Source organism: Loxodonta africana, chromosome 10 (assembly GCF_030014295.1).
Source record: "Loxodonta africana isolate mLoxAfr1 chromosome 10, mLoxAfr1.hap2, whole genome shotgun sequence".
In the NCBI taxonomy this organism is placed as follows: Eukaryota; Metazoa; Chordata; class Mammalia; order Proboscidea; family Elephantidae; genus Loxodonta; species Loxodonta africana.
In genome coordinates this window covers 12,697,248-12,723,630 of record NC_087351.1, presented here as the reverse complement: position 1 = coordinate 12,723,630, position 26,383 = coordinate 12,697,248, and the positions used below count along the sequence as shown (strand labels likewise).

The window sequence follows — 26,383 nt, the reverse complement described above, 5'->3', positions numbered from 1 at the left end:
GCATTCCCTATTAAACAGGGTCCTCACCTATCCACATTAGGGCCTAAGGATGGCTGGCTCCACTCAAGTCACCCAGCCACCCGAGACAAAAGTCCAAGGATAACTGGTACCTCCCAGTCCTTACAACCAAAAGCACTGGGTGCCCACAGTCTGTCTGCAGAACCTACCAACCTGTGTGTTCTAGGAAACAGGGACATGCTTTCCTTATAGACACTCAGGGGATGGTTGTCCGGCCCCTGCCTTGTTCAGAGCATAACCCACTGTTGAAACCAGATGCTGGTACCTACACCAACCACCCCTTCCCCTCTAAGACTGTAGGATAAAATCTGTACAACACACTTGATGACCAACTACCTGGACATCTGAGCTGAATCCATACAAGAAAAGTGCATGGACTCTTAAGCTGATTATACCTGATAACAGCTCTAGCCATCTGGTGACAACACGTTAGAGCTTCAAAGGTGAAAATAATCAAGCTAGCTCACTCAAGCCACCTATTTGGACATACCAAAACAAAACAAAGCAAGAAGCTAGGATATAGTAAGCCAACGTAAATAATTTCTAGATGGCTTAGAGAAAACTGTCAACACCAAATCACATAAAACAGCAGACAATGATCGCTTCAACAAGGTCTCAAAGAATCAAGGGATCTTCTGCATGAAGCTGCCTTCTTGGAATTACTGGATGTATATTACGAAAGATTATATACAGAATTATTCAAGACACTAGGAAGGAGATCAGGCAATACCAAGAACAAGCCAAGGAACACACAAATAAAGCAACTGAAGAAATTAAAAAGGTAATTCAAGAACATAATGAAAAATTTAATAAGCTGCAAAAATCCATAGAGACAGCAATCAGAAATTCAGAACACTAACAATAAAATTACAGAATTAGACAACTCAGCAGAAAGTCAGAGGAGCAGAAATGAACAAGTAGAAGGCAGAATTGGTGAGACTGAAGATACAGCACGTGGCATCAATATAGTTGAAGAAAAATCAGATAAAAGAATTTTTAAAAATGAAGAAAACTTAAGAATCATGTGGGACTCTATCAAGAGAAATAACCCACAAGTGATTGGAGTACCAGAACAAGGAGGGATAACAGAAAATACAGAGAAAATTCTTGAAGATTTGTTGGCAGAAAACTTCCCTGATATCATGAAAGATGAGAAGATATCTATCCAAGATGCTCATCGAACTCCACATCACGTAGGTTTTAGAAGACAATCACCAAGACATATTATACTCAAACCAGCCAAAACCAAAGACAAAGAGAGAATTTTAAGACTGGGCAGGGATAAATGCAACATTACCTAAAAAGGAGAGTCAATAAGAATAAGCTCGGACTACTTGGCAGAAACCATGCAGGCAAGTAGACAATGGGATGACATATATAAAGTACTGAGGAGAATAACTGCCTGCCAAGAATTGTATTTCTGGCAAAACTGTCTCTCAAATATGAAGACGAAATTAAGACATTTACAGAGAAAAAGAAGCTTAGGGAATTTGCAAAAACCAAACCAAAACACAAGAAATACTAAAGAGAATTCTCTGGATAGGAAATCAATAATATCAGATATTGACCCATCACTAGAACACAGAACAGGGCATCCCGATATCAATTCAGATAGGGAAATCATACAAACAAATCAAGATTTAAAAAAAAAAAAGCTCAAAACATGGAATCAGTGATGTCATTACGTAAAAGCTGACAATAATCAACAAAGAGGGACTAAATAAAGCGGGCACAGATCTTCCACATGGAGAGAAAATCAAGTGAGGTATCAACTTAGAAAAATAGGGATAAATATTAAGGTAACCACAAAGGAGACTAACAATCCTACTCATGAAAATAAAACACAAGGAAAAAATACTCAGCAGAAAAAAATCAACAACAACAAACAAGAGGAAAAGACAATATATAAACTATGCAGCACAAAAAATTAAGTGCGAAAAAAAAAACTGTAAACAACACACAAAAAAAGATCAAAATGAATGCACTAAACTCATACCTATCCATAATTACCCTGAAGGTAAATGGACTAAATGCACCAATAAAGAGACAGAGAGTGGCGGAATGGATAAAAAAATATGATCCGTCTATATGCTGCCTACAAGAGACACACCTCAGACTTAGAGACACAAACGAACTAAAACTCAAAGGATAGAAAAAAAATAAATCAAGCAAACAACAATCAAAAAAGAGCAGGAGTGGCAATATTAATTTCTGACAAAATAGACTTTGAAGTTAATCCACCACAAAGGATAAAGAAGGACACTATATGATGATAAGAGGGACAATATACCAGAAGGATATACCCATATTAATTATTTATGCACCCAATGACAGGGCCGCAAGATACATAAAACAAACTCTAACAGCATTGAAAAGTGACACAGACGTCTCCATAATTATAGTAGGAGACTTCAACACGCCACTTTCGGTGAAGCACAGAACATCGAGAAAGACGCTCCATAAAGACACAGAAGATCTAAATGCCACAATCAACCAACTTGACCTCACAGACATATACAGAATACTCAACCCAATAGAAACCAAGTATACTTTCTTTTATACTGAACATGGAACATTCTCTAAAAAAGACCACATATTAGGTCATAAAACAAGCCTTAGCAGAATCCAAAACATCAAAATATTACAAAGAATCTTCTCTGACCACAAAGCCATAAAAGTAGAAATCAACAGCAGAAAAAGCAGAGAAAAGGAATCAAACACTTGGAAACTGAACAATACCCTGCTCAGAAAAGACTGGATTATAGAAGACATGAAGGAGGGAATAAAGAAATTCATAGAATCCAGTGAGAATGAAAACACTTCCTATCAGAACCTTTGGGACACAGCTAAAGCAGTGCTCAGAGGTCATTTGTAGCAATGAATGCACACATACAAAAAAGATGAAAGGGCCAAAATCAAAGAATTATCCCTACAACTTGAACAAAAAGAAAGAGACCAACAAAAGAAGCTCTCAGGCACAAGAAGAAAGCAAATTATAAAAACTAAAGCTGGATTAAATGAAATACAGATGAGAAAAACAACTGAAAGAGTTAACAAGACCAAAAGCTGGTTCTTTCAAAACATTAGCAAAATTAATAAACCATTGGTCAAACTGACAAAAGAAAAACAGGAGTAGACGCAAATAACCCGAATAAGAAATGAGATGGGCGATATTACAACAGATCCAACCGAAATTAAAAGAATCATATCAGATTACTACAAAAAATTGTACTCTAACAAATTTGAAAACCCAGAAGAAAGGGATGAATTTCTAGAAACACACTACCTACCTAAACTAACACAAAGAGGTAAAACAACTAAATGAACCCATAACAAAGCAAGAGATTGAAAAGGAAATCGAAAAACTCCCAACAAAAAAAGCCCTGGCCCAGATGGCTTCAGTGCAGAGTTCTAACAAACTTTCAGAGAAAAGTTAACACCATTACTACTAAAGGTATTTCAGAGCATAGAAAAGGACGGAATACTCCCAAACTCATTCTATGAAGCCAGCATAACCCTGATACCAAAACCAGGTAAAGACAATACAAAAGAAGAAAATTACAGACTTATATCCTTCATGAACATAGATGCAAAAATCCTAAAGAAAATTCTAGCCAACAGAATTCAACACCATATCAAAAAAATAATTCACCATGACCAAGTGGGATTCATACCAGGTATGCAGGGATGCTTCAACATTAGAAAAACAATTAATGTAATCCATCATATAAATAAAATACAAAAACCACATGATCTTATCAACTGATGTAGAAAAGGCATTTGACAAAGTTCAACACCCATTCATATAAAAACTCTCAGCAAAATAGGAATAGAAGGAAAATTCCTCATCATAATAAAGGGCATTTATACAAAGCCAACAGCCAACATCATCCTCAATGCAGAGAGTCTGAAACCACTCCCCTTGAGATCAGGAACCAGACAAGAATGCCCTTTATCACCACTCTTATTCAACACTGTGCTAGAGGTCCTAGCCAGAGCAATTAGGCTAGATAAAGAAATAAAGGGCATCCAGATTGGCAAGGAAGAAATAAAAGTATCTCTATTTGCAGATGACATGATCTTATACATAGAATACCCTAAGGAATCCTCAAGAAAACTACTGAAAGTAATAGAAGAGTTCAGCAGATTATCAGGATACAAGATAAACACACACAAGTCAGTTGGATTCCTCTACACCAAGAAAAAGAACACTGAAGAGGAAATCACCAAATCAATACCATTTACAGTAGCCCCCAAGAAGATAAAATACTTAGGAATAAATCTTACCAGAGATGTAAAAGAGCTATACAAAGAAAACTACAAGACACTACTGCAAGAAACCAAAAGAGACGTACATAAGTGGAAAAGCATACCTTGCTCATAGACAGGAAGACTTAACATTGTAAAAATATCTATTCTACCAAAACCGATCTATAGATACAACACAATTCCAATCCAAATTCCAACGACGTTATTTTAATGAGATGGAGAAATGAATCACCAACTTCATATGGAAGGGGAAGAGGCCCCGGATAAGGAAAGTTTTACTGAAAAAGAAGAACAAAGTGGGCGGCCTCACTCCACCTGATTTTAGCATCTATTATACCCTCACAGTAGTCAAAACAGCTTGGTACTGGTACAACAACAGATACCTAGATCCATGGAACAGAACTGAGAATCCAGACATAAATTCGTCCATATACGAGCAGCTGATATTTGACAAAGGCCCAAAGTCAGTTAAATGGGGAAAAGGTGGTCTTTTTAACAAATGGTGCTGGCATACCTGGATATCCATCTGCAAAAAAATGAAACAAGACCCATACCTCACACCATGCACAAAAACTAACTCAAAATGGATCAAAGACCTAAATATAAAATCTAAAATGATAAAGATCATAGAAGAAAAAATAGGGACAATGCTCGGAGCCCTAATAAATGGCACAAACAGTACACAAAACATTACTAACAATGAAGAAGAGAAACTAGATAACTGGGAGCTCCTAAAAATCAAACACCTATGCTCATCCAAAGACTTCACCAAAAGAGTAAAAAGACTACCTACAGACTGGGAAAAAGTTCTTAGCCATGACATTTCCGATCGGCACCTCAGCTCTAAAATCTACATGATACTGCAAAAACTCAACTACAAAAACACAAATAACCCAATTAAAAAACGGGCAAAGCATATGAACAGGCACTTCACTAAAGAAGACATTCAGGTAGGTAACAGATACATGAGGAAATGCTGACAATCATTAGACATTAGAGAAATGGAAATCTAAATTACAATTAGGGACGCGGAGCCAAGATGGCAGAATAGACAGACGCTTCCGTGGAGCCCTCTTTACAACAGAGACCCAAAAAAACAAGTGAAACCAGCGTATTTGTGACAAGCTGGGAGCCCCGAGCATCAAAGGCAAGCTTAGACAACGAACTGAGGGGCAGGGGAAGGAAGAGACCGTTCAGAGGCAGAGAGGAGTTGCCGGACCTGAATCATGGGGAGCCCTCAGGCACCATTCCCGGAGCTGCTGCGGTGGCGGGCTGGTACTAGCGTTCGGCCGCAGTTTCCTCAGGGAGAAGCAGCCAGCCACACAGCCCACTCACACCTCCCAAACCTGAGCAGAAGGGCGCTCTCGGCAAAAGCTAAGTACTTGCATATATTTTACCACATCCCCCTACCCCTAAGCTGGCTTCACTGGCTGAATCCCTAGGCCTGAGATAGACCCTGGTGAGCACCTGGAGCGATTCTCCCGGCCATAGGGAAGGAGAAAATTTTAAACTGGGGGGAAAAGATAATTTGCTAGCTCCATTAATTGGGGGAACTCAGGACAGAAGCGGCTCCTGTCCAGGCATAAACCGTCCGTGGACCTTGAGCAACTTTTCCTTCTGCATGGACCTGTGGGCCTAATTCAGGAGACTAGGCCCTTGTTGGCAAACTCCAACCATTTCAGCAGTACGGTGGAGAGGTGGGTGTTTGACATTTGACCTTGCTTTGCCTATTAAACAAGGTCCTCACCTACCCACAACAGGGACCTAAGGACTGGTGGCTCCACTTGGGTCGCCCAGGCACCTGTGACAGGGGACCAGGGATAACTGGTACCTCCCAGTCCTTACAAAAAAATCTTTGGGTGCCCATGGTCCCTCTGCAAAGCCCACCCACCAGCACACTCTAGGGAACAGAGATGTGTTTTCCTCAGAGATACTTGGGGGTCGGTTCTCAGCCCCCTGCCTTGTTCAGAGTGTGACCCCCTGCTGCAATCAGATACTGGTATATATGCCAATCACCCCTGCCACTCTAAGACTGTAGGACAGAGCCTGTACCACACACTTGATATCAGCTACCTGGAAACCTGAGCTGAATTCATACAAGAAAAGTGAACGGACTCCTAGACTGATATACCTGATAACAGCTTTGGCCAGCTGGGGACAAGACACCAGAGCTCCAAAGGCGAAAATAATCAAGCTAGCTCACTCAACCAACCCATAGGGGTATACCAAAACAAAACAAAGCAAGCAGCAACGACACAGTAAGCAAGCATAAACTAATACAATAACTTATAGATGGCTCGGAGACAACAGTAAATATTAAGTCACATAAAGAAACAGGCCATGATCACCTCAACAGGCTCTCAAAACAACGAATCCAGGGATCTTCTAGATGAAACTGCATTCCTGGAATTACCAGATGCAGAATACAAAAGTTTAATATACAGAACCCTTCAAGACATCAGGAAGGAAATGAGGCAATACACAGAACAAGCCAAGGAACACACAGATAAAGCAACCGAAGAACTCAGAAAGATTATTCAGGATCATAACGAAAAGTTTAATAAGCTGGAAAAATCCATAGACAAACAGCAATCAGAAATTCAGAAGATTAACAATAAAATTACAGAATTAGGTAACTCAACAGAAAGTCAGAGGAGCAGAATTGAACAAGTAGAAGCTAGAATTTCTGAACTCGAAGATAAATCACTTGGCACTAATATATTTGAAGAAAAATCAGATAAAAGAATTAAAAAAATGAAGAAAGCTTAAGAATCATGTGGGACTCTATCAAGAAAAATAACCTGCGAGTGATTGGAGTACCAGAACAGGGAGGGATAACAGAAAATACAAAGAAAATTGTTGAGGATTTGTTGGCAGAAAACTTCCCTGATATTGTGAAAGACGAGAAGATCTGTATCCAAGATGCTCATCGAACTCCACATAAGGTAGATCTTAAAAGAAAGTCACCAAGACATAGTATTATCAAGCTTGCCAAAACCGAAGATAAGGACACAATTATAAGAGCAGCAAGGGATAAAAGAAAAGTCACCTACAAGAGAAAGCCAGTAAGTTCAGACTTCTCAGCAGAAACCATGCTGGCAAGAAGGCAGTGGGATGACATATTTTAAAAATTGAAGGAAAAAAATTACCTGCCAAGAATCATATATCCATCAAAACTGTCTCTTAAACGTGAAGGTGAAATTAAGACATTTCCAGATAAACACAAGTTGAGGGAATTCATAAAAACCAAACCAAAACTACAAGAAATACTAAAGGGAGTTCTTTGGTAAGAAAATCAATAATATCAGGTATCGACCCAAGACTAGAACACTGGGCAGAGCAACCAGAAGTCAACCTAGACAGGGAAATCCAAAAAAAAAAAAAAAACAAAGCAAGATTTAAAAAAAGCCCAACACAGGGTAACAGCGATGTTATTATAAAAAAGACAACGTTAAAATAATAAAGAGGGACTAAGAAATGTAATCATACACCTTCCGTATGAAGAGGAACATACGGCGATACAAAGAAATAAAAGTTAGTTTCATATTTAGAAAAATAAAGGTAAAAAATAAGGTAACCACAAAGGAGAAAAACTATCCTACTCATCAAAATAAAATACAAGGGAAAAATACAGGCTCAGCAGAAACAAAATTAACAACAAGAAATATGAGGGAAAGACAATACATAAAGAAAATCTACTTAGCACATAAAATCAAGTGGGAAAAGGAAGCTGTCAACACACACACAAAAAGTCATCAAAATGATACCACTAAACTCATACCTATCCATAATTACCCTGAATGTAAATGGGCTAAATGCACCAATAAAGAGACAGAGAGTGGTAGAATGGGTTAAAAAACACGATCCGTCTACATGCTGCCTACAGAAGACACACCTTAGACTCAGAGACACAAAAAAACTAAAACTCAAAGGATAGAAAAAAATATATCAAGCGAACAACAATCAAAAAAGAGCAGGAGTGGCAATATTAATTTCTGACCAAACAGACTTTAAAATTAAATCCATCAGAAAGGATAAGGAAGGACACTATATAATGATTAAAGGGACATTATGCCAATAACATATAACCATATTAAATATTTATGCACCCAATGAAAGAAAGGGCTGCCAAATACATAAAACAAACTCTATCAACATTGAAAAGTGAGACACACAGCTCCACAATAACAGTAAGAGACTTCAACACACTACTTTTGGAAAGAAGCTCAATAAAGACACGGAAGATCTAAATGCCACAATCAACCAACTTGACCTCGTAGACATATACAAAACACTCCACCGAACAGCAACCAACTACACTTTCTTTTCTAGTGCACATGGAACATTCTCTAGAATAGATCACATATTAGGTCATAAAGCAAGCCTTAGCACAATCCAAAACATTAAAATATTACAAAGCATCTTCTCTGACCATAAGGCCATAAAAGTGGAAATCAATAACAGGAAAGCAAGGAAAAGAAATCAAACACTTGGAAACTGAACAATACCCTGGATTATAGAAGACATTAAGGATGGAATAAAGAAATTCATAGAATCCAATGAGAATGAAAACACGTCCTATCAGAACCTTTGGGACACACCAAAAGCGGTGCTCAGAGGCCAATTTATATCAATAAACGCACATATCCAAAAAGAAGAAAGGGCCAAAAGCAAAGAACTATCCCTACAACTTGAACACATAAAAAGAGAGCAACAAAAGAAACACACAGGCACCAGAAGAAAACAAATAATAAAAATTAGAGCTGAACTAAATGAAATAGAAAACAGAAAAACAATTGAAAAATCAACAAGACCAAAAGCTGGTTTTTTGAAAAAAAACAACAAAATTGATAAACTATTGGCCAAACTGACAAAAGAAAAACAGGAGAGGAAGCAAATAATCTGAAAAAGAAATGAGATGGGTGATATTACAACAGACCCAACTGAAATTAAAAGAATCATATCAAGATTACTATGAAAAACTATACTCAAACAAATTTGAAAACCTAGAAGAAATGGATGAATTCCTAGAAACACGCTACCTACCTAAACTAACACAAACAGAGATAAAACAACTAAATAGACCCAAAACAAAAGAAGAGATTGAAAAGGTAATCAAAAAACTCCCGACAAAAAAACAGCCCTGGTCCGGACGGCTTCACTGCAGAGTTCTACCAAACTTTCAGAGAAGAGTTAACACCACTACTACTAAAGGTATTTCAGAGCATAGAGAAGGATGGAATACTACCAAACTCATTCTATGAAGCCACCATATCCCTGATACCAAAACCAGGTAAAGATACCACAAGAAAAGAAAATTATACACCTATATCCCTCATGAACGTAGATGCAAAAATCCTCAAGAAAATTCTAGCCAATAGAATTCAACAATATGTCAAAAAAATAATTCACCATGACCAAATGGGATTCATAGCAGGTATGCAGGGATGCTTCAACATTAGAAAAACAATTAATGTACTCCACCACATAAATAAAACAAAAGACAAGAATCACATGATTTTATCAATTAATGCAGAAAAGGCATTTGACAAAGTTCAACACCCATTCATGATAAAAACTCTCAGCAAAATGGCAATAGAAGGAAAATTTCTCAACATAGTAAAGGGCATTTATACAAAGCCAACAGCCAACATCACCCTAAATGGAGAGAGCCTGAAAACATTCCCATTGCGATCGGGAACCAGACAAGAATGCCCTTTATCACCACTCTTATTCAACACTGTGCTAAAGGTCTTAGCCAGAGCAAGTAGGCTAGATAAAGAAATAAAGGGCATCCAGATTGGCAAGGAAGAAGTAGAAGTATCTCTATTTGTAGATGACATGATCTTATACACAGAAAACCCTAAGGAATCCTCAAGAAAACTACTGAAACTAATAGAAGAGTTCAGCAGAGTATCGGAATACAAGATAAACATACAAAAATCAGTTTGATTCCTCTACACGAACAAAAAGAACATCAAAGAGGAAATCAACAGATCAATGCCATTGACCGTCGCCCCCAAGAAGATAAAACACTTAGGAATAAATCTTACCAGAGATGTAAAAGACTTATACAAAGAGAACTACAGTACACTTCTGCAAAAAAAACAAAAGAGACTTAAATTAAGTGGAAGAACATACCTTGCTCATGGATAGGAAGAATTAACATTATAAAATGTCTATTCTACCAAAAGCGATCTATACAGTTAATGCAATTCTGATCCAAATCCCAAGAACATTCTTTAATGAGATGGAGAAACAAATCACCAATTTCATAGGAAAGGAAAAGAGGCCCCAGATAAATAAGGCATTACTGAAAAACAAGAACAAAGTGGGAGGCCTTACTTTACCTGATTTTAGAACCTATTATACCACCAAAGTAGCCAAAACTGCCTGGTACCGCTACAATAACAGATACATGGACGAATGGAACTGAATTGAGAATCCAGACATAAATCCATCCACATATGATCAGCTGATATTTGACAAAGGCCACAAAACAGTTAAATGGGGAAAGACAGTCTTTTTAACAAATGGTGCTGGCATACCTGGATATCCATCTGCAAAAAAATGAAACAAGACCTATACCTCAATCAATGCACAAAAACTAACTCAAAATGGATCAAAGACCTAAATCTAAAACGATAAAGATCATGGAAGAAAAAATAGGGACAATGTTAGGAGCCCTAATACTTGGCACGAACAGTATAGAAAACATTATAAAAAACATAGAAGAAAAAGTAGATAACTGGGAGCTCCTAAAAATCAAACACTTATACTCATCCAAAGACTTCACCAAAAGAGTAAAAAGACTACCTACAGACTGAAAAAAAGTTTTTAGCTATGACATTTCTCATCAGCGCCTGATCTCTAAAATCTACGTAATACTGCAAAAACTCAACTGCAAAAAGACAAATAACCCAATTAAAAAATTGGCAAAGGATATGAATAGACACTTCACTAAAGAAGACATTCAGGTAGCTAACACATATATGAGGAAATGTTCATGATCATTAGCCATTAGAGAAATGCAGATCAAAACTATAATGAGATTGCATCTCACTCCAACAAGGCTGGCATTAATCCAAAAAACACAAAATAATAAATGTTGGAAAGGCTGTGGAGAGATTGGAACGCTTCTACACTGCTGGTGGGAAGGGAAAAGGGTACAGTCACTTTGGAAATCGATTTGGCACCTCCTTAAAAAGCTAAAAATAGAGCTACCATACCATTCAGCAGTCCCACTCCTTGGAATATATCCTAGAGAAATAAGAGCCATCACATGAACAGATATATGCACACCCATGTTTATTGCAGCTCTGTTTACAATAGCAAAAAGATGGAAGCAACCAAGGTGCCCATCAATGGATGAAGGGATAAATAAATTATGGTATATTTACACAATGGAATACTACGCATCGATAAAGAATAGTGAGGAATCTGTGAAACATTTCATTACACGGAGGAACCTGGAAGGCATTATGCTGAGTGAAATTAGTCAGTTGCAAAAGGACAAATATTGTATAAGACCACTATTATAAGAACTTGAGAAACAGTTTAAACTGAGAAGAAAACATTCTTTTGTGGAACTACTTTGGGTGAAGGGAAGGACAGTACACAGTACAGGGGAGTCAGCACAATCGCACTCATCCAAAAGCAAAGAAGTTTCCTCAACGAACTGAATGCTTCGAGGGCCAGCGTAGCGGGGCCAGGGTTCTGGGGACTATGGTTTCAGGGGACATCTAAGTCAATTGGCATAATAAAATCTATTAAGAAAACATTCTGCATCCCACTTTGAAGAGTGGCGTCTGGGGTCTTAAATGCTAGCAAGCAGCCATCTAAAATGCATCAATTGGTCTCAACCCACCTGAATCAAAGAATGAAGAACACCAAGGACACAAGGTGATTACGAGCACAAGAGACAGAAAGGGCCACGTGAACCAGCGAATACGTTATCCTGAGACCAGAAGTAGATGGTGCCCAGCTACAACCGGTGACTGCCCTGACGGGGAACACAACAGAGAACCCCTGAGGGAGCAGGACAGCAGTGGGATGCAGACCCCAAATTCTCATAAGACCAGACTTAATGGTCTGACTGAGACTGGAAGGACTCCGGTGGTCACGGCCCCCAGACCTTCTGTTGGCCCAGGACAGGAACCATTCCCGAAGCCAACTCTTCAGACGTGGATTGGACTGGACAATGGGTGGGAGAGGGATGCTGGTGAGGAATGAGCTTCTTGGATCAGGTGGACACTTGAGACTTTGTTGGCATCTCCTGCCTGGAGGGGAGATGAGTTGGTGGAGTGGGGTAGAAGTTGGCGAAAAGGACACAAAAAAAGAGAGTAGAGGGAGAGAGCAGGCTGTGTCATTAGGGGGAGAGTAATTGGGAGTGTGTAGCAAGGTGTATATGGGTTTTTGTGTAAGAGACTGACTTGATTTGTAAACTTTCACTTAAAGCACAATAAAAATTATTTTAAAACAAAAAGTGTAAAAAAAAAATTACAATGAGATTCCATCTCACTCCAACAACCAAAAAAAAACCAACAAGGCTGCCATTAATCAAAAAAACACAAAATAATAAATGTTGGAGAGGTTGTGGAGAGACTGGAACACTTCTACACTGCTGGTGGGAATGTAAAAGAGTACAGCCACTTTGGAAATCGATTTGGTGCTTCTTTAAAAAGCTAGATATAGAACTAACATACCATCCAGCAATCCCACTCCTTGGAATATATCCTAGAGAAATAAGAGCTGTCACATGAACAGATATATGCACACCCATGTTAACTGCAGCACTGTTTACAAAAGCAAAAAGATGGAAGCATCCAAGGTGCCCATGAATGGATGAATGGATACATAAATTATGGTATATTCACACAATGGAATACTACGCATCGATAAAGAACAGTCATGAGTTTGTGACACATTTCATAACATGGAGGAATCTGAAAGGCATTACGCTGAGTGAAATTAGTCAGTTGCAAAAGGACAAATGTTGTGTAAGACGACTATTACAAGAACTCAAGAAATACTTTAAACAGAGAAGAAAATATTCTTTGATGGTTACAAGAGTGGGGAGAGAGAGAGGGAAGGAGAAGGGTATTCACTAATTAGATAGTGGATAAGAACTATTTTAGGTGAAGGGAAAGAGAACACACAATACAGGCGAGGTCAGCACAACCAGACTAAACCAAAAGCAAAGACGTTTTCTGAATAAAGTGAATGCTTCAAAGGGGTTTGGGGACCACGGTTTCAGGGGACATCTATGTCAACTGGCATAATAAAACTTACTAAGGAAACATTCTGCATCCCAGTTTGGAAAGTGGCATCTGGGGTCTTTAAATGCTAGCAAGCAGCCATCTAAGATGCATCAATTGGTCTCAACCTACCCAGAGTAAAGGAGAATGAAGAACACTAAGGACACAAGGTTAATTACGAGCCCAAGAGACAGAAAGGGCCACGTAAACCAGAGACTATATCAGCCTGAGAACAGAAAAACTAGATGGTGCCCGGCTACAACCGATGACTGCCCTGACATGGAACACAACAGAGAACCCTTGAGGGAGCAGGAGAGCAGTGGCGTGCAGACCCCAAATTCTCATAAAAAGGCCAGACTTAATGGTATTACTTAGACTAGAAGGACCTCGGTGGTCAGGACCTCCAGACCTTCTGTTAGCCCAGGACAGGAACCATTCCTAAAGTCAACTCTTCAGACAGGGATTGGACTGGACAACGGGATAGAAACAGATGCTGGTGAAGAATGAGCTTCTTGGATCAAGTAGACACTTGAGACTATGTTGGCATCTCCTATCTGGAGGGGAGATGAGAGGGCAGAGGAGGTTAGAAGCTGGCAGAATGGACAGGAAAAAAGTGGAAGGAAGGAGTGGGGTGTCTCATTATGGGGAGAGCAATTAGGAGTATATAGCAAGGTGTATGTAAATTTTTATATGAGAGACTGACTTGATTTGTAAACTTTCAGTTAAAGCACAATAAAATTTTTTTTTCAAAAATTCATCAAATAGCTATACCACGGGAGATAGAAAACCTAAGACATGGGTCTTGTCATCAAACAATTCATAACCTTGTTGAAATAAACAAATTCATTACAAGACTAATACAGTATAAAATCAAATGACAGCTTATAAAAACAAATAATAAGCATTATAAAGTTTCCGAGAATAGAGAAATCAATACATTAGCTAGAAAAGCGGAAACACAGGGCTTGACTGAGTAAACTGCTAAGACAATGATGGAAAAGTTGAAAGAAGTGTCCTGTAAACCAACCCAGTGCCGTCGAGTCGATTCCGAACTAAATCAAGTCCCTAGCAAAAAGAATTTAGCCTAGGAGTCTGGGTAACAAAGGCTCCCATTGGCTTTCATAAGGATGTCCACATAACAATTCCTACATTCTAACTGGTTCACCAAGAGCCAAAATTCTTCACTCAAGATAACCATCAAGGGAAATGTATCATTTAAACAAGAGTAAGATTGCTGGTTCATATGTTAAGTCAATGTTTAACATATGGTAACTATAACTCTTTTCCTGAGTGACTGTATCATTCTGCATGTCCACCAGCAATGTGTGAGGGTTTCAGTTGCTCCATATACTTGCCATCACTTGGTAGCATCAACAGTTTTTATTTAAGCTATTCCAAGTTAAGCGTTTGACTACTAGCCAAAAGGCTGGCAGTCTGAACCCACCTAGAGATGCCTCGGAAGACAGGCCTGGCAATCTGCTTCCAAAAGGTCACAGCCTTGAAAACCCTATGATTGCCATGGGGGTTGCCATGAGCCAGAATTAACTTGACAGCAACTAGCAACAACAACAATAGGAGTGTAGTAGCATTTCACCATGGTTTTAATTTGCATTCCCTTAATGAAGGCAAGTAATAACAACAATAATAGCAAGTTCAGATTTTTCTGGTTCTTTTTACACTGAATAATTTTGGACTGCATTCTGGGCATTTGGGATATCACCATCATGGACTGTCCCCCCAAAATATCTATCAACTTGGCTACGTCTTGATTTTCAGTATTGTATGATTGTCTACCATTTTGTCATCTGATGTGATATCCCTATGTGTTGTAGATCCTATCACTATGATGTTAAGGGATGGAATAGAAGCAGTTATATTGATGAGACCTACAAGATTTGATAGAGCCTTAGGCCAACCTCTTTTGAGACATAAAATAGAGAAGCAGAGAGACAGGAGGACCTCATACCACCAAGAAAGAAGTACTGGGGGCAGAGTGTGTTGTTTGAATCCGGGGTTCCTGTGCAGAGAAGCTCCTAGTCCAGCAGAAGACTGATGATGAGGACCTTTCTCCAGAGCCAAGACAGAGAGAAAGCCATCCCCTGGAGCTGATGCCCTGAATTTGGACTTTTAGCCTACTAGAGCACTCCTTGGAAACTCTATGGGGCAGTTCTACTCTGTCCTGTAGGGTCGCTATGAGTTGGAATCGACTCGATGGCATTGGGTTGGGTTTAGAGTGTGAGAAAATCAATTTCTCTTTGTTAAAGCCAATCACTTGCGGTATTTCTGTTATAGCAGCATTAGATGACTAAGACGATCACATTATTAGACTGTGGGTCTTATTTAAGTCTCACCAAGAATGCTGTTACTTTTGTTTTAGCCAGCAACTGACCCAGTTGAGTTCAAGCTTCAAGTTCTGACCAGCCTTCTGTGGGTTGTTTCCAGTATCAGTTCAGTTTTCAAAGTTTTTGCAGTCATACTGCATCTGTTCCATATGTGCTCCATCCAGTATCCAGTTTCAACGTCTGTGTATGATATTAAGGATCAGACTCATGCATGCACAGCTTGGAACTCAGCTTCAGAGTCCGTAAATGACTTTAAGTGGTCAGTTTCCCAAGTTCCTCCCTCTCCCACAAAATTTTGATTTCTTGGGGAACCCTCCTTGGGGGGCCCCTTTTCCAGTTTTCCAAAAAGAAAGCTGGGCTTTATTAATCTCATTCTGCTGCACTCCCCGTAACTGCCAAGCCACAGAGGGACAGAGGGAAAAGAAAAGCAATGGGGATTTGCCTCACTCTTTTGAGACTGTAACTCCTCCAGCTAGTGAAGAAAATTCCTCTCCCTCTGAGTTTCAGGCTTCTGTCAGTCCCAACTGCTGCAGCTGCTGTCACTGCCCAGGATTGCTTAGGTACAAGAGAATGAAGAAAAGAAAAAGAGAACGATGTGCGGGGTGGGGAAAAACAACAAAAGACATGGGATTTCCACACTCTACTGAGTATTAGGAGACCCCTTTTCCACTTCTTCAATCAGAACTAAAAGGGCTTGGAGCTCTTTCTGTCCATGTTAATGTTCACTTTCAAGTTTCAGGATACACTGAGTTCAGGTCAGAGCATACTGAAAGGAAAAAAACGGCCAGTTCAGTGGTACTTTGAATTCTGGTGGTCTTCCACAATCTTTCTCCTACTATTTACTTTTCAGAGTTCTCAAACAGCACTACAAACATTCTGTCCAGATTTTATACTTGCATTCAGTATAAGAAATGGGGTGAAGTATGTTTACTCAATCTTTCCTGGAATCACAACCTGTACTACTGTTTTTCATAACAAACATTGTAGAACTGGGTGATTATTTAAACTGTATAATTTTGTTTTTAAGAAATTAAAAATAAATAAGCAAATCCTGTAATAATTTTATTGATGAAAAGGGGAAAAGCCACCTCAGGGTCACACTTTTTTAAACATATATACTTTTGGACATTATATGTTTAAAACAAAACTGAAATTTGTCATTGTAACTTGCTTTATTTCCTCAAGTGTTGTTTTACCAGTGGATTTACACAAATATTAGGCCCTGGTGGCGCAGTGGTTAAGAGCTACAGCTGCTAACCAAAAGGTCAGCAGCTGGAATCCACCAGCCACTCCTTGGAAACCCTAGGGGGCAGTTCCACTTTGTCCTATAGGGTTGTTATGAGTCGGAATCGACTTGGCAGCAAGGGGTTTCATTTGTTTTACTGGGGTTTAAGTAGGCATAACTGATTAAAGCCTTGGCTGGGTAACTGAACTTAATTTTCCAGCCCCCCCGCCCCCGCCGAGGTTGGGCTGATAGGTGGTAGGTCTTTCTGGCGTGCCCAGCCCCCACCACGATTCACTTTGTTAGCACATATAACCAGGTATGATCCTCCCAGAATAACAAAAATACTCTAACCGCTCAGAAAATTGCAAAGAACAAACTCTTTGGGTAAAGTTAATTCTTCACAGGGGTAAGGGAGGGAGATTTCTCCCTCTTGCTCCCTCTCGTTCATATGATTGCATATATATGTGGGCACATATATGTATATATTGATAGATATAAACAGAAGAGATATATGATTATAATATGCATAGAACATCTCTGGAAAAAAACCAAGAAATCAGTAACTGCTTAAATTTGGAGAGTGAGGGGCTGAGACAGAAGAAACTTACTTTTTGCTTTATTTTTTTTAATAATTTTTTAAATTTTCAGTTTTAAATTTTTACCATGAACATTCACAACCTTAAAAATATTTGTAAAAAAAATGGAGGAAGGCCTTAACATGAATCATATCTTGAAACAAGATAAAGTATGGATGACCCCAGAATTCAGTAGCACTGTTCCCAGCATAGAAACCCTGGTGGCATAGTGGTTAAGAGTTATGGCTACTAACCAAAAGGTCAGCAATTTGAATCCACCAGGCACTCCTTGGCAACCCTGTAGGGCAGTTCTACTCTGTCCTGTAGGATCACTATGAGTCAACAACAGGTTTGGTTTTTTTTTTTTTTTGATTCCCAGCATACAACAGTATTCAACCACTGCTATTCGTCTCCACACAAATAAGAAATTACCAACCATTTGTAAAGTAAGTTGACAGCACAGAACAGCTTTTTAGTTACATACATTGTGCTACAATGCAGTAATTTGCCATGTATTTTAAAGCATACAGAAAGAGAAGATAAAGCATAAGAGTGGATGTTGAAGATATTTATAATTACCATCATATTTCATTTTTACTATAAAAAGTTTGTCTTTTTTTTTAATTTCTTAAGCACCTAAAGGGAAAAAGTAAAATATTTTCTCTCTCTCCTTCCAATTCCCATTCTCAATGGCTTCTTGAGTTATGTATAGTTCCACTTTCTCCGTGCATACACAAGTATATATAAATGTGTGTGTATGTATGTACACACACATACATACATTATGAAATCGATCTCTGCTTCTTAAAAAAAAATCCTAGACCTATTCTATTTCCTGTATGAATAGACACTGAATAGACAAATCCCCAAGCCTGCAGAGAATGCTAAATCTTCCAAGCAGGGAAATGTAAAAATAAACACATTGAACAGATAAAGTTCTCAGAGATCTCCAGAGTAACACCCTTTGACAGAACAGATGAACGAACACTAAAGTGGGCAGGCAAAAGTTAACCAAGCAGAAAAAAAATGCACAGGTTGACAATAAAAACAAAAAGGATGATGATAGGTTTATAAAAGGTTAAAGGATTTAATGGTGGATTTTTAAAGGTATATCCCTAACCTTCTAGGTCTCAGAGTGCCATCACTATGCTCTGCCACAGAAAGGTCCTTCTGAAGGAACGTGCACAGGCAGTCTTCTATACTGGATAGACAAGTGGTTTGATCCAGAAATTAGGCAGTTCTTATACTCCTTTGACTGGGGAAACAGAGTATCAGACTTTGCAGCAGCAGCTGGAGACTTCAAGCAGGGAAAGCAGAACAGGAGCAGTTGCTCTCCTATAATAGTAACCTCTCTTCCCAACTCTCAACTTGTGCAAAAATAAAATCCAGGACCAATATTTGAAAGTAAAAAATTCCCCAAAAATAAAAAGCAAATACACTTCCTCCTTATGGGCTACTGAGAAAAATGTAGCTTTTGCCTGAATGTATATGGGGCAAGACAAATTGCCAATTATCTCAACTGAAAATTTAAAAAAAAAAATCATTTGGTTGTCAAACAATGTCATTTATTATTTCTTAATATTAATAGGATATTCACTTACTTGTAAAATCTAGAAGAGAAAAACTTTTAAGTAATTAAATAATTCTTTAATTACCTTCTAATCCAACGGATTATAAAAACAGAAAAACGTCAGTTTTACGAAAGCTGGTGCTCTGAAAGAGCCCAAAAGATGACAGTAATCATTCACAGCATGAAGGAGCTCAAATGAGGCAGAAAGACTGGACAACCCTCAAGTCATTCACTGACTTAAGTAGTGATTTTTAAATACTACAACAAACTTCATTAGATTGAACACACTATGAAGGGAAAACACATATGAAATAAGTGAAAAATCTGATCTACAAAATATTCTTTTTTAAAAACCTTTTGTTACATTAGGTACATATTCATACAGCAACCAGAAGTAATAAATGTAAAAAACTTTTAAAGATCCTAGGAAGACTTCCTTTGATGACAAAATACACTAAGTATAAAAATAATAGCAATTTTACAATATGCTGAATTCCCAAAACATTAGACCAATCTACACGCAAAGGTAAAAAACTCAAACAAATTCCTAAACCAAATAAAATCATTTTCTGGAAGAGCCAAGCAACTTTCATTACAATGAAGAGGTAAATCTCAACACAGTATGGGCTTGAGAGTCTATGCCCTAGTCATGCAAAAAAAAGCTCTATTAACTAGTATTTTCAGCATTCTTTAACAAATTATACTAAAACTTCACTATTCCTTTTTCTTGTATACAATGAGGCTTCAGAAGAAATAACCAGAAATACAAGAACTATGTTAACCTATTCTCCCAACTGCCATTTATAAATGTATGCTGTCATCAAACACGAAGCTATTTTGTGCTATCAATTTGCTCTGAGCATAATACAAACGTCAAGTTCAACTGCACATAATCCCTGCCCTTTAAGACACTTGCAATTTAAAAGAGAACACCACTGTATTTTAAAAATAAAATAAACATAGTAGACAAATTGAAAAGTATGCAAAAGAATAAAGTAACACAAAGCAAAATACATTATTTATTAAAACCACCTGGGAGAAGTAAGTGTGTTAGCCCAACAACAGTTAGCACCTTAGCGTCTGAGCTTATTGTAGTCTTCATTATTTCCCATTACAAGAAAATAAGGCTTCTTGGAGAAACAGGGCTCCTGATTCCATCTCTGGCCCAAGAAAAGTTCAAGGAAAGTCTGAAACATCTTGCTGTGCCAGGAAGCAAGGGTGATATCAAAGATTCTTGAAATTATGTCAAAAGGGCACAGAAGCCAACATGAAAGGGCTTCTACTACCCAAAGAAGTTACAATTTGAGCATCAAAAAAATGACTGCGATGGGTTGAAATAAAATGAGTAAAAAATTCATGAGCTCATAGTGATACTTAAACAAATAAAAAGCAATCCACTGGTCACATAAGGGTACAACATAAACGGGAAGAAAAATCAAGCATCTATCCTGTCCTTCCTGTACTATAAAGTGTTCCCAATGCCATCCAGTCAATTCTGACTCATAGCGACCCTACAGGTCAGAGTAGAACTGCCTACCTTTTGGTTAGCAGCCAAGCTCTTATCCACTGTGCCCCTAGGGCTCCTGTAAAAGGTTAGCCTCTGGTTATATACCCTTTTTTTATACACTTAGCCTTTTTGTTGGAACCAAACAGGAAGTTATCATGCCATCAGAAAGGCAAGAGCAGCTTAACCCAAAACACCCAGTGCCGTCGACTTAGCCCCATAAAAATGTTATCCACAGGGTCTAGACTCCAAAGCACCCTCAACAAAAAGAAGTTGTTGGGCATAAATATGCCAAAGGCATACGTTAGGAAGACAAGAAAAGAGTCAAGGCCATCTCACTGAAATAGACTAGAGGATACAGATTTCTTTTCGGAAAGTGAAGTGACTGAGGAATAGAATGTCATGTGATTGTAAGTGGGCAGGAAAAACATTTTAGGTCATAGTATGAAAGATAAAATAGAAGAAAAAGCTAGCATCCAAGCATCTCCAATCCATCCATCAAACTGTACTAAACTGATCTTCAAGCCTTATCACTTAGGATTCTGAGTAAATTATGACCAAGATAGGCAGGAAAACCTCTTGAAGGGGCTGCAGACCTGTATCCTGCCTCGCCCTGAAGCGTGAGTCATAACGACCCTAAAGGACAGAGTACAACTGCCCCGTAGGGTTTCCGAGGAGTAGCTGGTGGATTCACACTGTCGACCTTCTGGTTAGCAGCCAAGCTCTTAACCACTGTGCCACCAGGGTTCCCTCAAGGCCCAGAAGGAGAAAGATGGGTAAAGTGGCACTGTCTAGACCAAGTTAGTGCTCACATACCCTGACAGGGTTGCCTGAAGGTAGAATAGATCTCCTGGGATTTGTGTAACTCAGAAACAGGTAGCTCATTAGCACCTGTTTGTGGCCTCTATGTCACCGAGTTGAGAATAGCTCTTGAGAGAAATACAAAGAAAAAAAAAATAGGAAAAAGAAAAGGAGACAGCTATCTTTTCTCTAGCTTTTCCAGTTTTTTTTTTTTTCCCCCTAGTAGTAACAATGGATGCTGATCTATGCACTGTCTTCTTAATTTCCCATGTTATATGAGTTTAGCTAAGTTTGGGCTAAAAAATGACCACTAAACAGAGCTATAATTTTATTAGCAACATGCTGTAACCAAATTATTGGTAGAGAAACTTGTTGTTGTTAGGTGCTGTCGAGTTGGTTCTGACTCACAGTGACCCTCCGCACAACAGAACGGGAACACTGCCCAGTCCTGACCCACCCTTACAATCGTTGTTATGCTTGAGCCCATTGCTGCGGCCACTGTGTCAATCCACCCTGTTGAGGGTCTTCCTCTTTTCCACTGACCCTGTACTCTGCCAAGCATGATGTCCTTCTCCAGGGACTGATCCATCCTGACAACATGTCCAAAGTATGTAAGATACAGTCTTGGCATCCTTGCTTTTAAGAAGCATTCTGATTGTACTTCTTCTAAGACAGATTCGTTCGTCCTTTTTGGCAGTCCATGGTATATTCAATATTCTTGGCAACACCACAATTCAAAGGCGTCAACTCTTCTTCGGTCTTCCTTATTTATTGTCCAGCTTTCACATGCATATGATGAGACTGAAAACACCATGACTTGGATCAGGCGCACCTTAGTCTTCAAGGTGACATCTTTGCTCTTCAACACTTTCAAGAGGTCCTTTGCAGCAGATTTACCCAATGCAACACGTCTTTTGATTTCTTGGCTGCTGCTTCCATGGCTGTTGATTGTGGATTCAAGTAAAATGAAATCCTTGACAACTTCAATCTTTTCTCCGTTTGTCATGATGTTGCTCACTGGTCCAGTTGTGAGGATTTTTGTTTTCTTTATGTTGAGGTGCAATCCATACTGAAGGCTGTGGTCTTTGATCTTCATTAGTAAGTGCTTCAAGTCCTCTTCACTTTCAGCAAGCAAGGTTGTGTCATCTGCATAATGCAGGTTGTTAATGAGTCTTCCTCCAATCCTAATGTCCCATTCTTCTTCATATAGTCCAGCTTCTCCTATTATTTGTTCAGCATACAGATTAAATAGGTATGGTGAAAGAATACAACCCTCACGCACACCTTTCCTGACCTTAAACCAATCAGTGTCCCCTTGTTCTGTCTGAACAAATGCCTCTTGATCTATGTAAAGATTCCTCCAGAGCACAATTAAGTGGTCTGGAATTCCCATTCTTCCCAATGTTATCCATAATTCGTTATGATCCACACAGTCGAATGCCTTTGCATAGTCAATAAAACATAGGTAAGCATCCTTCTGGTATTCTCTGCTTTCAGCCAGGATCCATCTGACATCAGCAATGATATCCCTGGTTCCACGTCCTCTTCTGAAACTGGCCTGAATTTCTGGCAGTTCCCTTTTAATATACTGTTGCAGCCATTTTTGAATGATCTCCAGTAAAATTTTGCTTGCGTGTGATATTAATGATATTGTTCTATAATTTCCACTTTCGGTTGGATCACCTTTCTTGGGAATAGGCATAAATATGGATCTCTTCCAGTCAGTTGGCCAGGAAGCTCTCTTCCATATTTCTTGGCATAGACAAGTGAGCACCTCCAGTGCTGCATCTGTTTGTTGAAACGTCTCAATTGATATTCCATCAATTCCTGGAGCCTTGTTTTTCGCCAAAGCCTTCAGAGCAGCTTGGACTTCTTCCTTCAGTACCATAGGTTCCTGATTATATGCCACCTCTTGAAATGGTTGAACATCAACTAATTCTTTTTGGTATAATGACTCTGTGTATCCCTTCCATCTTCTTTTGATGCTTCCTGGGTTGTTTAATATTTTCCCCACAGAGTCCTTCGCTGTTGCAACTCAAGGCTTGAATTTTTTCTTCAGTTCTTTCAGCTTCAGAAACGCTGAGCATGTTCTTCCCTTTTGGTTTTCCATCTCCAGCTCTTTGCACATGTCATTATAATACTTGATTTTGTCTTCTCGAGCCACCCTTTGAAATCTTCTGTTCGGTTCTTTTACTTCATCAATTCTTCCTTTTGCTTTAGCTGCTCAACATTCGAGAGCAAGTTTCAGAGTCTCCTCCGACATCCATCTTGGTCTTTTCTTTCTTTCCTGTCTTTCCAATGACCTCTTGCTTTCTTCATGGATGATGTCCTTGATGTCATTTTACAGCTCATCTGGTCTTCCATCACTAGTATTGAATGTGTCAAATCTATTCTTCAGATGGTCTTTAAATTCAGGTGGGAGGTACTCAAGGTCATATTTTGGCTCTCGTGGACTTGCTCTGATCTTCTTCAGTTTCAGCTTAAGCTTGCATACGAGCAACTGATGGTCTGTTCCACAGTCAGCCCCTGGCCTTGTTCTGACTGATGATATTGAGCTTTTCTATCGTCTCTTCCCACAAAAAAAAAAAAAAAAAAAGATGTACTCAATTTGATTCCTGTGTGTTCCATCTGGCGAGGTCCATGTGTATAGTCGCCGTTTATGTTGGTGAAAGAAGGTATTTGCAATGAAGAAGTCATTGGTCTTGCAAAATTCTATCATTCAATATCCTGCATTATTTCTATCACCAAGGCCACATTTTCCAACTAATGATCCTTCTTCTTTGTTTCCAACTTTCACATTCCAATCACCAGTAATTATCAATGCATCCTGATTGCATGTTCAATCAATTTCAGACTGCAGCAGCTGATAAAAATCTTCTATTTCTTTATCTTTGGCCCTACTGGTTGGTGCATAAATTGGAATAATAGTCATATTAACCAGTCTTCCTTGTAGGCGTATGGATATTATCCTATCACTGACAGTGTTGTACAATGCTGTCAGAGAAGCTCAGATATTAGGAAATCTTAGGGCAAAAGGCAATGATTAAAAGAATAAACTTTGCCGGAATTATGTAATACACATTTCATTTATTTAATAGAAACTGTTGTTGTTGTGTACAGTCGAGTTGATTCCAGCTCACCACAACCCTATATGACAGAACAGAACTGCCCCATATAGTTTCCTAGGCCATAATCTACACAGTAGATCTTCAAGTCTTTTCTCCTGTAGAGGGGCTAATGGGTTCAAACTGTTGACTTTTTGGTTAGCGGTTGAGCACTTAACTATTGCGCCACTAGAGCTCCTTTAATAGAAACTAATATATCAGAATTTCAAACATAAGGGGTTCACAAAGGAAACACATTCGCACTAGAGACTGCAGAGCCACGAATTTGTAGGTCCAAGGCTACATACCATCTTGTCCCTTTTATTTCCACTAACTATATTGTGCACCTGCCTTTGCTCTGTGTTAGTACTAAACTCTAGGTAACAAATGTTCCACAACAATATCAAACCTTCTGGAGCTTAACAAGATAATTTTAATGTCCTTATAGCCTCTATTTAATTTTGATTCAAATCAAACATTTAAATATCAGTAATATCAGATATCAGAGTGTGTCATTAAACTGAAAATACAAAGATAAACACAAACTAGCAATGCACTCAGGGTTTCCCATCATCGAATTGATGCCAGAAAAAAATTAGCTGTCCTTACAGTAAAAAACCAGGAACCCAAATACTAAAAAGGACCTCAAAACTGACAGCAGGGCCAGAAAGAGATATCCTATGAAACCGAAGTTAACAAGAATCAACATATAACAAATAGGATTATTTTGAATCCATTTTGAATTGTGATTTGAAGATAGTTTGCTTAGTGAGATTAGAACATGTTTAACATCTAGGCAGATGGAAATGACACAGCGGTGTCATCAGCAGCAGGGGCTGCAGGGCCACAGCAGGCACCTACGGAGGAACCTGTTCAAGATGAGTAGTGGGAACTGAGAAATCTAAGAAAGGCTGGCAATTCAAATGTACCCAGAGGCACCAAGGAATCTACTTCTGGTGATCTACTTCTGAAAGATCAGAAGAAAAAGAAAGATCAGAGCTACTAAAAATTCTGCAGAGCACTGTTCTACTCTGAAACACATGGGGCCGCCAGAAGTCAGCATCAACTCAACAGCAACCGCTGGCAACATTGCCCAAGAAAGATTTCATCAAGTTTGCCAACACGCAGGTGACACTAATACGGAAAGCTAAGTCAAGCTGTACAGGATTGGGGAAAGACATCGAAGAACTCAGATCCAAACCAGTTGCTGAAGGAACTGATGATATTATTAAGGCATTGACTGAACGGCTAGATCAGTTCCGGAAAAGGCTGAGACTAGGCAACAGCATCTTGCACTACAGAAAGAAAATGTTAAAATGAAGCAAGAGACTGAGGATTCTGTAACTAAGGTGGAAGATCTGCACAAGGAGTTTTAACAATCACAGAGAAAGTACACGAAAGAAACTGAAAATTTGGAAAATGAATGACTAGCAGTACATTCTAAACACCGTCAAGATAAAGATAGCTTGCAAAAGGAACTGGAAGAAACAATGAAATAAACAATCAGAGCTTTCAGAACACCTTAAATTTCAGAGTGACTCTGAAAGTAATGTTAAAAAACTGCAAGATGAGATTCAGAAAATGAGGCCAGCCTTTGAGGAGCAAATTTTTTATCTGCAAAAGCAATTAGAAGATACCACTAATTAAAAGAAGTAGAAAAGAGCCAGTTAGAAGCAATTTGGAAGCTTTTCTGTCTCAAAAAGAAGGGGATGTTAGCC

General features: G+C 38.8%; 1 protein-coding gene and 1 pseudogene across 5 annotated transcripts in view; one reads left to right on the top strand and one right to left on the bottom strand.

The window, feature by feature from the left end:
• The window catches only part of TTBK2 (tau tubulin kinase 2), a 213,527-nt gene that overhangs the window by 119,545 nt on the left and 67,599 nt on the right, over positions 1–26,383 (bottom strand). Inside the window, exons 2-3 of one of the 5 annotated variants that reach the window (XM_023558736.2) lie at positions 16,334–16,441; positions 15,896–16,066 (exon numbers count right to left, since the gene is read on the bottom strand). The exons of the other annotated variants lie outside the window; for them this stretch is intronic. The gene's annotated coding sequence lies outside the window, so the exon portion shown is untranslated. The remainder of the gene's footprint in view (positions 1–15,895; positions 16,067–16,333; positions 16,442–26,383) is intronic. 5 annotated transcript variants of the gene reach the window in all.
• Positions 222–26,321, top strand: LOC135232551 (GRIP and coiled-coil domain-containing protein 2-like; annotated as a pseudogene).